Below are 12,394 nucleotides of genomic sequence, written 5' to 3'. Positions count from 1 at the left end.
AATTTGTCAGGCAGAAAAGCAGAACAATCGAAAACACTAGCACAGCAAGTGTTAATATAGTTACAAAACGGTTGCAGCTAAAGGCCCAAGGAGATAGAAGTAGAATCCAATCAAGATAAGGAGAAGTCACGTAGGGGCAGTCAGGTCACAAGTTAGGCAGATAACTAGGGTGATTGGGTAATGTAGGAGTCAGGAGAGGTGACCTCACGCAGCTCAAAGGTATAACTGTATACTTGTGTCAATGCTCATTGCTTATTTGCTTTAGCATTTGGCGCCCTTTCTTGCAAGATCGTAAAATAAATTGCCTTGTTTCCAGTTTTGGTGGTCTTGGCTAATTTTGTTAAGTTTGTATCTAACACAATCAATTTTCATTTGTCAGCTAATCAGCACTCTCGAGTACAGTGTGTGTGTTTTTTTTCTTAAATTAATGTTTTACAGATTGTTTTTAATTGAAGTCTCCAGTGAGAGTCCAGGCTGGGGATCTGGGTTTGAATCCCACAATGTGAATTGAATAAAAATCTGGAATTAAAAGTCTAATGTTGACGATGGACCTATTGTCAATCATCAGGAAAAACCCATCTGGTTCCTAACATCCTTAAAGGAAGGAAACTGCCATCTACCTCTCTGGCCTCCCTGTGACTGGAGACCCACATCAACGTGATTGATTCTCACCTGACCTCTGGGCAAAGAAGTCTGGCCAAGCCAGTGATGCCCATATGCTCCAAATGAATTTAAAAAAACACAGAAACTAGCATGTTGACACTGAATTGCTGACCAATGTATAAATGCCATATTTTACCTACTGGAGAGTGGCCACCCAATTTGTGGGTGTAAGAATTGGTCAGTGGTGCGGATGGGCTACTTAAATATTTATTCTGCCTTTCCTGACTTCAGACCATTAGAGTGCTTTACAGCCAAAGAAATACTTTTGAATATTATGCACAATTGTAATGTAGGAAACACAATAACCAAAATCATACAAGGCAAGCTACCTTCAGCAGTAATGATAATGAGGGTTAGCTAAACTGTATTTTTTAAACAGAGATGTTTAAGGAGGAGACAGATTCTGTGCTCCAATGTATAGTGTCCCTGCCTTTGAGCTAAATGTTTGGCTTCAGGACCCAGCCCAAGGAAAATGTGTTCATAACCTCGCAAACAGGTTGAGAATCAGTTATAAGTCGTTCCAACAGACACTGATGGTAGGCTGTAAGGGTGGGAGAGGTTCCTGAACAGTCACATGATGGACAGAAATTGAAGTCTCCAACATCACTGTCCGGTGATATACATTAATAACATTTAAGTTTACAATATACATAAGTTTATGTTGCTGCAGCAGCTCAAATAACATTGAGGTGATGATGGAATGGGGTGGGGTTTAGGGATTGTAAGTGGCTCAATTGAATGGATGCCCAGTCTGGAACAGATTGATGCCAACTGCATGGGGCACTATCACCATTTGACTTGAGGATGAATTCAGGAAACATGTCTTTGGTCTTGCCATGATCAAGATCATTTCACTTCGGATTAGACTTGACTTTGAACAGAGAACTTAAAAACAAGAAGAAATTTGTCAGGGGATAGATCTTTTCCATTGCTATGGCTTTGTTTTCCAAGAAAACAGGAGATTTCAGTTCAGTAGCTCAACTGAAAGAGAATACCTCCAATAGTGCAGCACTCCCACACTCCTGCATTGGCATTCCGGCTTAGTTTGGGCGCTACATTTCCTGAAGTCGGGAAGGCGATAAGATCAGAACCAACTTTCTGACTCAGAGGCAAGGATGTTCCAAGTGAACCCTGGCTGCCACTTTTAACTAGCATTACATACTGCCTGAAACACAAATGTTCTACTAAAGCACTCCATGCTAATGACAGAATGATTAGAAAAGATAATTGACTTGGTTAACTAAAAAGACATCAAATAAAACCTTCGAGGAGAAAGTGAGGACTGCAGGTGCTGGAGATCAGAGCTGGAACTGTGCTGCTGGATTCCTGAAGAAGGGCTCATGCCCGAAACGTCGATTCTCCTGCTCTTTGGATGCTGCCTGACCTGCTGCGCTTTTCCGGCAACACATTTTCAGATTAAATAAAACCTGCCTTGGTTCTCTTTGTAATTAAAGAAAATTAGCAACAAACCTCCAAGTCAAGGACAAACCACATTGTGGGATGCAATATTATTTTATCTCTGCATTTTTCATATCAGTTTTACAAAAAATGAATCACCCTGCAGCAAGATTCGTTGGCTTGAAATCTAAATGGGCTACTACTTGAAAAATGTTTTTTCTGGGAAAATAATGTTCATTTCCCATTGACACAGAGGTGGGTCTATGATAATTATCTTCTAATTGGTTTGGCAAGAGTAAGGATAGAACAGTTCAAAAACCTCATGAAAGGTGGAGTGCCATATTTAATCACATAAATTTGCTACTCCAAAATTTCCTCACTCATTTTCACTGTTCAAGGCTGTAATTACATCATTAGGACATTTTTAATCCCCAGCAAAATCAAGGTCACTAAAGTCATGGACAAAATGGCAGCTGTTCAACAAACTACAGAATAATTGAATCAAGAACCATTGCACATTGTACAAAACCATTCAAACTCCTCAGAGAAAAAAAAACAGAAATAAATCCATCGTCAATGGTGATAACAAAAGACTTCATGAAATAGCTCTTTGGTTTTCTTAGAAAATGCAACAGCTCAGGAGATAACCCAAATCAAAAGCTGCCTACACTGTCAATACCTTCTGAATGAATAAGATCGAGGTCTCAGTCCGGAATTGGTTGTCAGGGATTATATAGAGGTAGCATCCAATGTACTGACCTGCAAGACAATGTAAACATAGAAATAGAAATGGCTCAAAGTAGTCAGCAAATCAGTCAGCAGTTGCAGATCAGGAAATAGAGTTGAGAGATTGAATCTTGTGGAATTGACAGGGTTCACAGCTACCAAATAGAGAGACAGAAGAAGCCCTGGTTCTCATTTTTTTGTGGAGTCTCCTCACATCTTGTGCCAATCGACAGGACAGTGGTGAATATTTGCCAAGATTGAGGACTGGAATTGGCTGGTAGGAAGATGCCTTTCACACTGTTCAGTTGATATTTCAAAGAGTCCTGTACTTTGCAGATAGAAAGAACATGTACAAACAATGTGCCTTTTTCAATTCAAAAATAATAAGTGACAGACATTTTCTGTTCAACATTTAAGCCAATGACTTTAGCAATCAACATTAAACTGCTTGGTTCAAAATGTAAACAAAGCTTTGCAGTTAATTGTCAATCATCATTAAGAGGTGCATGAGCAACACTTCAACTCTACCATACAGAGTTATATGATCTCATTAGGTGATACATTATAAAAATGCACCATCTATCACTGTTGCTCAATGCAAAAGAGCTCATGGAACTATTTGGAAGAAGAGTAGGTGTGGAATGGAGCTGTTCTTTTTGGCTTGTTACTCCATTTCTATTTGTGGATTCTTGCTATGCTGCTTCCTCCACATTGTGACAGAGGTTACCTTATAAACATATTTATTTGGTTACAAATTGCTTTGGGATGTCCTGATGCTGAGAAAAGCATTAACTAAATGCAAACTCTCCATTTTGCGTTCACACAGAAACAACATTTTTAATATAAATTCAAACAAACAAGGAAATGAGTTATATTCACCACAGCACACTTACCACAATCAACTCTCTCCCAATAGTACTTCAATATAAATCTCCTCTCGATTAAATTTAATTACAATTGTACCACTAGAAGGTTTGCATTTCACTAAATGCCAGCTTGTAATGTCTTCCTTTTTGGAACATTATCAATTTGAATCAAATTGGATTAAAAAAAAACTGTGGTTTGTTTGAATTCTTCCATAATAATTTGAATGATGACAGTCTCTGAATCAGATTCACACTTTCATACATTCATTTTTTTTCTGAGCTCTAATGAGACTATTTTTCACATTGAACCCTCTGAACTTGTTACTTTCTTCTTGAAGGGTTCAAATATATAGTTCTATGAAGAACTGAAAGCCTAATGAAAAGGCCACATGACTGCACAATGGAGAGATTTATTTTATTCTCTTAGTGCCTTTAACACCAGTCTCAGAGCTATTTGCAAATACAGGAAGTGAGACTGATATTTGTGGAAATTGCGTTATTGAATCACATTAAGGGCACAAAGTAACAATGTGATTTGTAGACTGCCTTGCATTATTTTAACCATTAAAAAAAACTGGAGAACATCCCAATGCAGCCCATGACCAATACAGCAGCTCAATTATCAGTGCAAATGTTATGTTAGATGATGAGAGGCTGTAAGTTATTAAAAGAAAGGATATTTCTCAGCAGCTAAATACCAAAACCATGTAGCAATAAAAGACTTTTAACCTTTAATCAACTAGCAGTCTGGATTATTATTGTGAAATAAGATGGATGGACACTTAGTTGAGAGAGAGGTTTCATTTATGACTGATGATGCATATGAGATTTCATTCACTCTGAAGTTACATAAGCATATTAACTATAAAAACACCATTGATCAGTCAGCTCATTCAGCAGAGTCTGTAAGTATTTTAATGCATTAATCTGCTTAATAGGGTGACCTAGAATATTGGATATCTGGCATAATTCCTGAAATAGTTTGGGCACCTTGCCTCCAGGGATTGTATCTACATTGGCTACTAATAGATATGTGAGAAAGAATTCATAAAGAGTAACATGAGAACACTTTTGTAAACTAAACTATACCCAATCTCTCCAATTTCCTAAACGGTGGTTTGAATCAATTTGATGAGACCCGAATTGTTAATAAATGGTGAGTGAGCATACAGAGTAACAGACTAATCCAATTTAACGTATTCACCTCATAAAGCCCTGTGTTAATGCTGCCTGATCCTTTTCAACTCCTGCAGTGTTGGACTTTAGCAATAGGAACCACTGTTCAATCACAGGCTCGAAGACTTGGGATGGCCTTTTCCAATTCCAGCCATGATCAGTCTGAGGAATGGGGCTGATCTGAAAAATTGAAAAACAAATCTAATTGGACCTGTTGATATTCTGTGACATTGTAAGCATGGAGCCCATCATTGCAATCTATTGACACAAGTCTGTGTGCTTCCCAACATGATCCACCATATTTTCTGAATGAATCTGAGGAAGAATCTGATTTAGGGATTGCATAATGTTGAATCTGATTCCCACCCATACAGATTTGTATTTGACTCCCAAAACATTAAGCAACGACTGGAAATAATAACGACTTGGCCAACAAAGTCTCAGCTCATCTATTGAACTTGTGCTGGTCTCCCTAAGAGAAAGTAAGGTGGATGGTGGTGAGTTTTAAAAAATGCATTCGTAATATGGATATCATGAGCTGGGCACGCATTTTTTTGCTCATCCCTAATCGCCTTAAGAAGGTAGTAGTGGTGATGACCTGCTTTCTTGGACTGTTATAGTTGATTTGGTTTAAGTATAGAAAAGAATTCCGTGATTTTGACCTAGCGTGATTGAGGTTAGCTGTTAGCTGGCAGGCGGATGAGGCAATAGCATGTCAGATGGGTGAGGAGTATAGAGTGGCAGATGGTCACGGTGGGGGGTGGTGAGGGAGTAAAGTTGACAGATGGGAGAGGGATATAGATACCAACTATGGTGAGGGGGAGCATACCAGCTTCATGAAGAGGTGGGTGTCAGTAGGGTAGGGAGAAGGTGGAAAGTGTGTGTATGAGGGTTTAAAATATGTTTGATCGTGTGAGATGCTTAAAGGTGGTCAAGCATGTGTTAGTGGGGAACGGATGGCTGACCAGATCAGGAAGGTACAGATTAAAGGTATCTGTGTGGAGTTGGGATTCTGAGTCAGGTCAGGGTGTGTCAGAGAGAGGGAAATGGTGTCGAAGATCCAAGATAGAGAGTTAAGGTTTTGTGTTGTTGTAGTTCAAGTCTATTGGGCAGGAGTGCTGAGTTATATCAGGAATGAACAGCTTGGATCTGGAATGGTTGGGGATGATCAACTGGGGGTCATGGTAGTTTACAGTGATAGTAGTTCATGAGTCAGCGTGAGTACAGGTCATTCTGCTATAATGCAAATTTTGTTAATGTGAATTCGCTCGACCACGATTGAATTAGGGATAATGTTTCTGAAGTGCAAACTTTTAAAGTGTGTGTTGGCTCCAACACCATTACATTACCAACACTTTAAACACTGTTTCAAAAGCGTGACTTTTCTATAACTCAGGGTTGCACATGAACGCAAGCATCACATTATAGAAGAGCTACCAATAATTCAAAGGTTAGTTTTATTATTTACCATGAGTTAGAATAGGTTTGAATTCCTCTTGCTTTTTCTATTCATGTGAGTATGAATAATCTTGAGTCTCTTACTCTAACTCAGAGTTGGAATGTTTCTAGAGGGTTCCAAAGATCACATATTTATCCATTCACTGATACATTCATATTAACGCAATGTGAAGTTCTGGAACATATTTTTCTTTAGTAGATTAAGGCAGCTAGTGCCATGAGACGAAGACATGGTTTGGCATCCTCAGCACTGTGTTGTATATGCTTGGTTTTCTATGAAGAAGGCTGCAGGTAATGAGCCACATCAAAGGTCTAGCCTTTACTGTATAGACACAGGCAGACAAGCATGAATTTTATCTGTGATAAGCATCAGTTAGACCTGTTCTGACATTCATATGAAGATTTGGGTCACAAAATCCAGTCATTATCATATCGTTTGCGGGAGTTAGCTGTGTGCAAACTGCAGCTTTGTATCCTACATCATAATAGTGACTACACATCAAAAGCATTGCATTGCTTGAAAAGGGCTTTGAGATATTCTGACGTTGTGAAGCAGAGGTTGCTATGCAGTTGAAGTTGTTATGCAGCTATAAAAATACGAGTACTTCTTTCTTCTTAAACATCAATCAATACGTTTTGCCATCATCAGTCAAAGATCATTCATCACAACCTCAAAGTTGGTAGGAATTTCAAAAAGGAGCAAGAATCTATCATTTTCCCAATGGGAAATCAACAATGTTAAACATTCCTTCTTGTTTTGATTTTTTAAGGTGTCTTCAACCAGAGTGGTGTGAGCCTTAACACAACGACAAGGAGTTCCTCTGAAAATGTTGCTTCCCACTGAGCCAGTCATCCCTGTATTTATAAAAAATAGCACAAGAATATTTAGCATCTCTCCTCTCCTTGCCCAATTTAAATAACCCAACCCTGGGACAGAGGTCCATCAATGGAGCCATTAGGTCATGTATGTAGAGTAAGAATTTTAGGTCCAAAATTGTTCATGTATCATTTAACAAGATCAGTAAAATTGCACAACCATTTATCCATTGGAAAATTCATCGAGTCTGTGATTTACCAGGTATACAAACAGAAAAAAGGTGCAAGAGATTTAGTATATTGCAAGAGTGATCTAGTAAGCTCAATTGGTTGGACACCCAACACAGGTTCAATTCCTGTACTGGTCAAGGTTTCCCTGAAGGAATCTCCTTCTCAATCTCTCCCCTCACCTGAGGCCTACAAACCCTCAGATGAAACCAACACCAGTTATCTCTCTCTCTCTCTCTCTCTCTCTCTCTCTAACAGGAGAGCAATCCTATAGTCTGGTAGGACTATGGACTTTTACCTTGTTTTAATTGCAAAATCATAGACATAAAATTGGATGAGGGATGTATAGTTTTAAATGTACTCTGATTCGTATTAGGCTTCAGTTTTATACTGTGAGTTTCAGCCACCATTGCAACATTATGCACTCAGTTTCACAGCTTTTCTTTGACAATTTCTGTTTTATGAAATAATGCTCTGCACTTCAGTGGTCAAGAGTGTTAATCATAACCTAGTGTGGCTCCAGAGCCTGTTCTGGCATTGCAGTTTCAATCACATTTGCTGCAATGAAGGCAGTGGGCTTTGAAAGTGCAAATTCACCGGCATCCATTTTGTCTTGGGCCCTCTCTAGGGTGCTGAATAAAAGCTGAGCTTTCTGTTTCCTTTTCAAAAGCCTATCCAAACCGTCAACTGTTAGAGGTCGCAGCTACCTGCAAACATTTCCAAGTCGTCTCCATGAGTTTCCCTTCATTTCTTGCTACTGTCCTGATAGCAGAGATTTGGAAATTCAGCAGGTCATAATATGCTGGAGCATTTACCCTGCAGATCAATGCTGAAGAAACTCGGCAGATCTAGTAGCACCTGTGGAGAGAGAAACAGAGTTAACTGGAGGGAGCGATATGGCTTAGTTGGTAGCACTGCTGCCTCACAGCACCAAGGACTAAGGTTTGATTCCAGCCTCAGGCAACTGTCCGTGTGGAGCTTGTACATTCTCCCTGTGTCTGCGTGCGTTTCCTCCAGTTTCCTCCTACAGTTCATAGATTTGCAAGTTAGGTGAATTGGCCACGCTAAATTGCCCAATAATGATGGGCGCATTACTCAGAGGGAAATTGGTCTGGGAGGGATACTCTTCAGAAGGTCAGTGTGGCCTTGTTGTGCCAAAGGGCCTGGTTCCACGCTGTAGGGAAATCTAATCTTAACATGCTGATTCATACTGAACATGATTCTTCTTCAACTTTAATACTGTTTCTCTTCACGGGACTCGACCTATTGAGTTTCTCCAACATTTCCTGTTTTTATTTCAGATTTCTTGCTTCTGCTGTACTTTTCATTTCCTGAATGATGGAATTGTCAATGCTGGAAAACCAACCTTGGTCTGATCGAGGCAGCCCCCACACCCACATTGAGATTCCCAGATCAGGTACAGGTGGAAAAACCAGGTTCCCAATATGGTTTGGCATCAGTGGATCTCAATTCAATCTCAGAATATTACACTTTGTGGTCAGAAATACAGCTCCTCAGATCTCAGCTATAGTCCTGAGTCACACAGATTCAAAAATTTGGGGTCAGTGCTGAAATTGCTTATCTCATTGAGGTGTTGCTGCAAAAATAATTTAAAAATGAGTTTGTGCTGCCTACTTTAGCATGATATATGTGGATCACATTGAGGTTTAACAGATTGAAACCTTAGCAATTAGTCTTGCATTGCTAAAGGCAAAAAAAGAGTGGAGTGAGTTGCTGCTCTAGGCTTATATTGGAAAGTTCATATCAAATACAGAGAGTGCAATCGTTAGGAATAATGTTGCTTCACCCCCCTACTAACCTGTTGACACATATTTTATGGAATTAGAATTAACTTTATTGTCACAAGTACTCACATGAGTACAGTGAAAAGTTTAAAAGTCAGCACTTATGGAACCATCTTAGATATAAAGATAAAAGGTACAGATTCTTAAGTACAAATACTTAAAAATTCAGAAAAATAAAGAAAAACGAAGTCCAGCATTGCAGACCTTCACAACAGTTTAGGTACACCAGTAGAACATCACAGGAGTACATGGGAAAAATTTTTTAAAAATGTTCAGAATACAGATTAATACATGAAGAGTACAATCTTTGTGCTGTTTTTTAAAATGTAATTGTGATAATTTTGGCATCACTTATCTCCTGTGGAATGAAGGCTACTCTCCAGCAGAGCATTCCTCCTCCCAGTTCCTCCTTCTTCGTTGCATATGTTCCGATGTGGCCAATTTTGACAAGGGAGCCTCTGAAATCTCCACCTTCTCCCTCAACCAAAGATTCCCCAACACCTTTGTCGACAGGGCCCTCAACTGGGTCCAACCCATCTCACGCACCTCTGCCCACACACCCTCTCTTCCCTCCCACAACAGCAATAGGTTGCCCCTTGTCTTTACCTACCATCCAACCAGCATCTACATCCAGAAGATCATCAGCTGCCATTTCTGCCACCTCCACCAAGATGCCACCACTATATTCCCCTCCACTCCCTTGTCACCTTCTGCAGTGACTGTTCCTTCTTGGAAACCCTGGTCCACTCTTTGTTCACTCCAAACACCTCCCCACAGCTCCATGGCACTTTTCCCTGCAACCACCGAAGGTGTCCTGTCCATTTACCTCATCGCTCTTCAGTCTCCAAGGGCCCAAAAATACCTTCCAGATGAAGCAGCACTATACCTGCACTTCTCACAATGCGGTCTACTGCATTCGCTGCTCACAATGTGGTCTCCTCTATGTTAGAGAAATGAAGCATAGACTGGATGACTGCTTCGCAGAATATCTATGTCCTGTTTGCAAAAAAAGACCCTGCGCTTCCAGTTGCCTGCCACTTTGATACACCACTCTGTTCCATGGTCAACATCTCTGTCTCAGGCTTGCTACAGTGCATCAGCAAAGCTCAGTGCAAGCTGGAAGAACAGTACCTCATTTTCCACTCAGGGACTCTGCAGCCCTCTATACTCAATATTGAGTTCAATAATTTTAACACCCTCATGCACTAGTCCCCTACAACATACACCAAGCCTTGTTACCACATAGTCTGTCCTTACACACTACACATTGTTAGCCACGAGCAGTCTCCATTAACAGCTATTCACCCTCCCAGCCAGATCATTATTGATACCTTTGTCTGTTCAACTGTTCTTCTATCTCTTTGGGCTCTATCGTTTAATCCTTATGCCCTCCCCCACCCTATCTTCTGCACATAAATCAACTTTTTCTGAGCTGCCAACAGTTCTGAGGATGGGCCACCGGACCTGAAATGTTAACTCCAATTTCTCTGATGCTGCCAGACCCGCTGAGCTTTTCCAGCAACTTCTGTTTTTGTTTCTGACTTACAGTATCCACAGTTCTTTCTGTTTTTATTTCATAAAATAGAAGACTCATAATTAAGGTGAGCTATGGTGAGGTATCCAGAAACAGTCAACCAATAATCAACCCATAGTTCTGCTTCAAGGATGCTTGCAAATGTGATATGCAAGTTCCAGATGTCAATTGACAAAGCTGGGGGTCAGTCATGGATGATATCCTGCAGGTTACCATGCACCACCACAGCCAAATGGCTACACTGACTTGACAACAGACCCTTAGCTTTCTTGTAGCTTCATAAGAAGCATCTCTCTCTCTCAAGGATTGACCTCTTCAGCCATTAGCAAAGATGGACCATATCACAAATCAATATCTTTGCTGCATGTCCATCATCTTTTGCAGATGGAAGAATGCTGATGACATGAAGAATGGTCAATTGAATGAGATTCTGTTAGGAACCTAGTACTGTACTCTATGCAATGGCATTTCAGTACAAATCATAAACTTCTGGAGATGAGAGAAAAGAATCAGAAGGACAAAGGATTTGGGGACAGATCATTTATAAGATCTATTTTCTTGGTCTCTAATTCTAACATATGTACAATCAATCCACCTTTAATTAGTGTCATACAATATTGAAAAGATCAATGGAATGGGATTTCCTATTATAAAACCTCTTTAGCAATGCAATGTTACTATTAATCACAAATGGAGAACACATAAGAAAAGAAAGTTACAAGTGAACAATTTAATGTGGCTGCTAATAATAATAATGATAAATTTAGTTTAATGTAGGATTTCTTGGATGGTTCCATTAATAGTTTATTTTCCAGGCAGATTGTCTATTGATCCTTCCATACATGAGCTCTTCCTGCCCATTAGGTCTCTAAACGCTTCTCTCATCCATCTGCAGCAGAGTCAAAGTCTGCTGTAGATTGTACAGGACCAGTTGCTTAGCAACAAGCTAATAACAATAACAGCTCAGCATTGTATGGTGTTTTCCTTGAGGGAGGTCAGAATTTGACTAAAGCATCAAGCAAGGTGAAAATGTACTCGTAACTGGGCTCTCTATTGATTCTCAGGAGTTTTAATGGCCCTAATTTTGGCGTCCCTCTCTATCTTCTCTGTCACACAGTATTTGTCCTGAAATGATTCCAGCCATTTGAAAGAGCATTGTTATTTTACATCATTGGCAGACTATCATGTCACCATTACATGAAAAGCAGTTATTTGCACTTCAGATAATAGTTTATTCTGCTTGCCGTGTTTACATGATGGGCAGTTTTAGATAATTTGAAAACTATTATTTATCCAGAGTGCAAAGATACATCATATAAATCATTGTTATGACTAGTAACTAACATAGAACTGACTTTTTATCCAAATTCTACAAAACCTTGAGTGAAATAGCATTAAATCTGTTTGGACGATTATAAGAAACGATGGGAGAAGCTGATACAGCTAAAGGAGCTGAAAGGCCTCTTCTTTATTTTTGGCCTAATTCCATGCCTTTTGGACAGCCTGGAAATGCTGCTGCAACAGTCAATGTACATTTGACATTAGCCCTTCAGTCTGAAAGATATGACATTGCAGCGAATGGTATTTCCTGCTGTTTGCCCCTGTCCCCATATTCCAGGGCAGCTTGTTGGTAAAACAGATGTGAATTTTGGCTTCATGCCTTGCTAGCAGCAGCTGTCAGGAAGGTACTGTGAGGAGAAGGGAGCAGGTGAGGGAATTGTATG

The sequence above is a fragment of the Hemiscyllium ocellatum genome, chromosome 2, assembly GCF_020745735.1.
Source record: "Hemiscyllium ocellatum isolate sHemOce1 chromosome 2, sHemOce1.pat.X.cur, whole genome shotgun sequence".
NCBI classification, from domain to species: Eukaryota; Metazoa; Chordata; class Chondrichthyes; order Orectolobiformes; family Hemiscylliidae; genus Hemiscyllium; species Hemiscyllium ocellatum.
The sequence above is the reverse complement of the archived record's forward strand: the minus strand, read 5'-3'. Positions refer to the sequence as shown.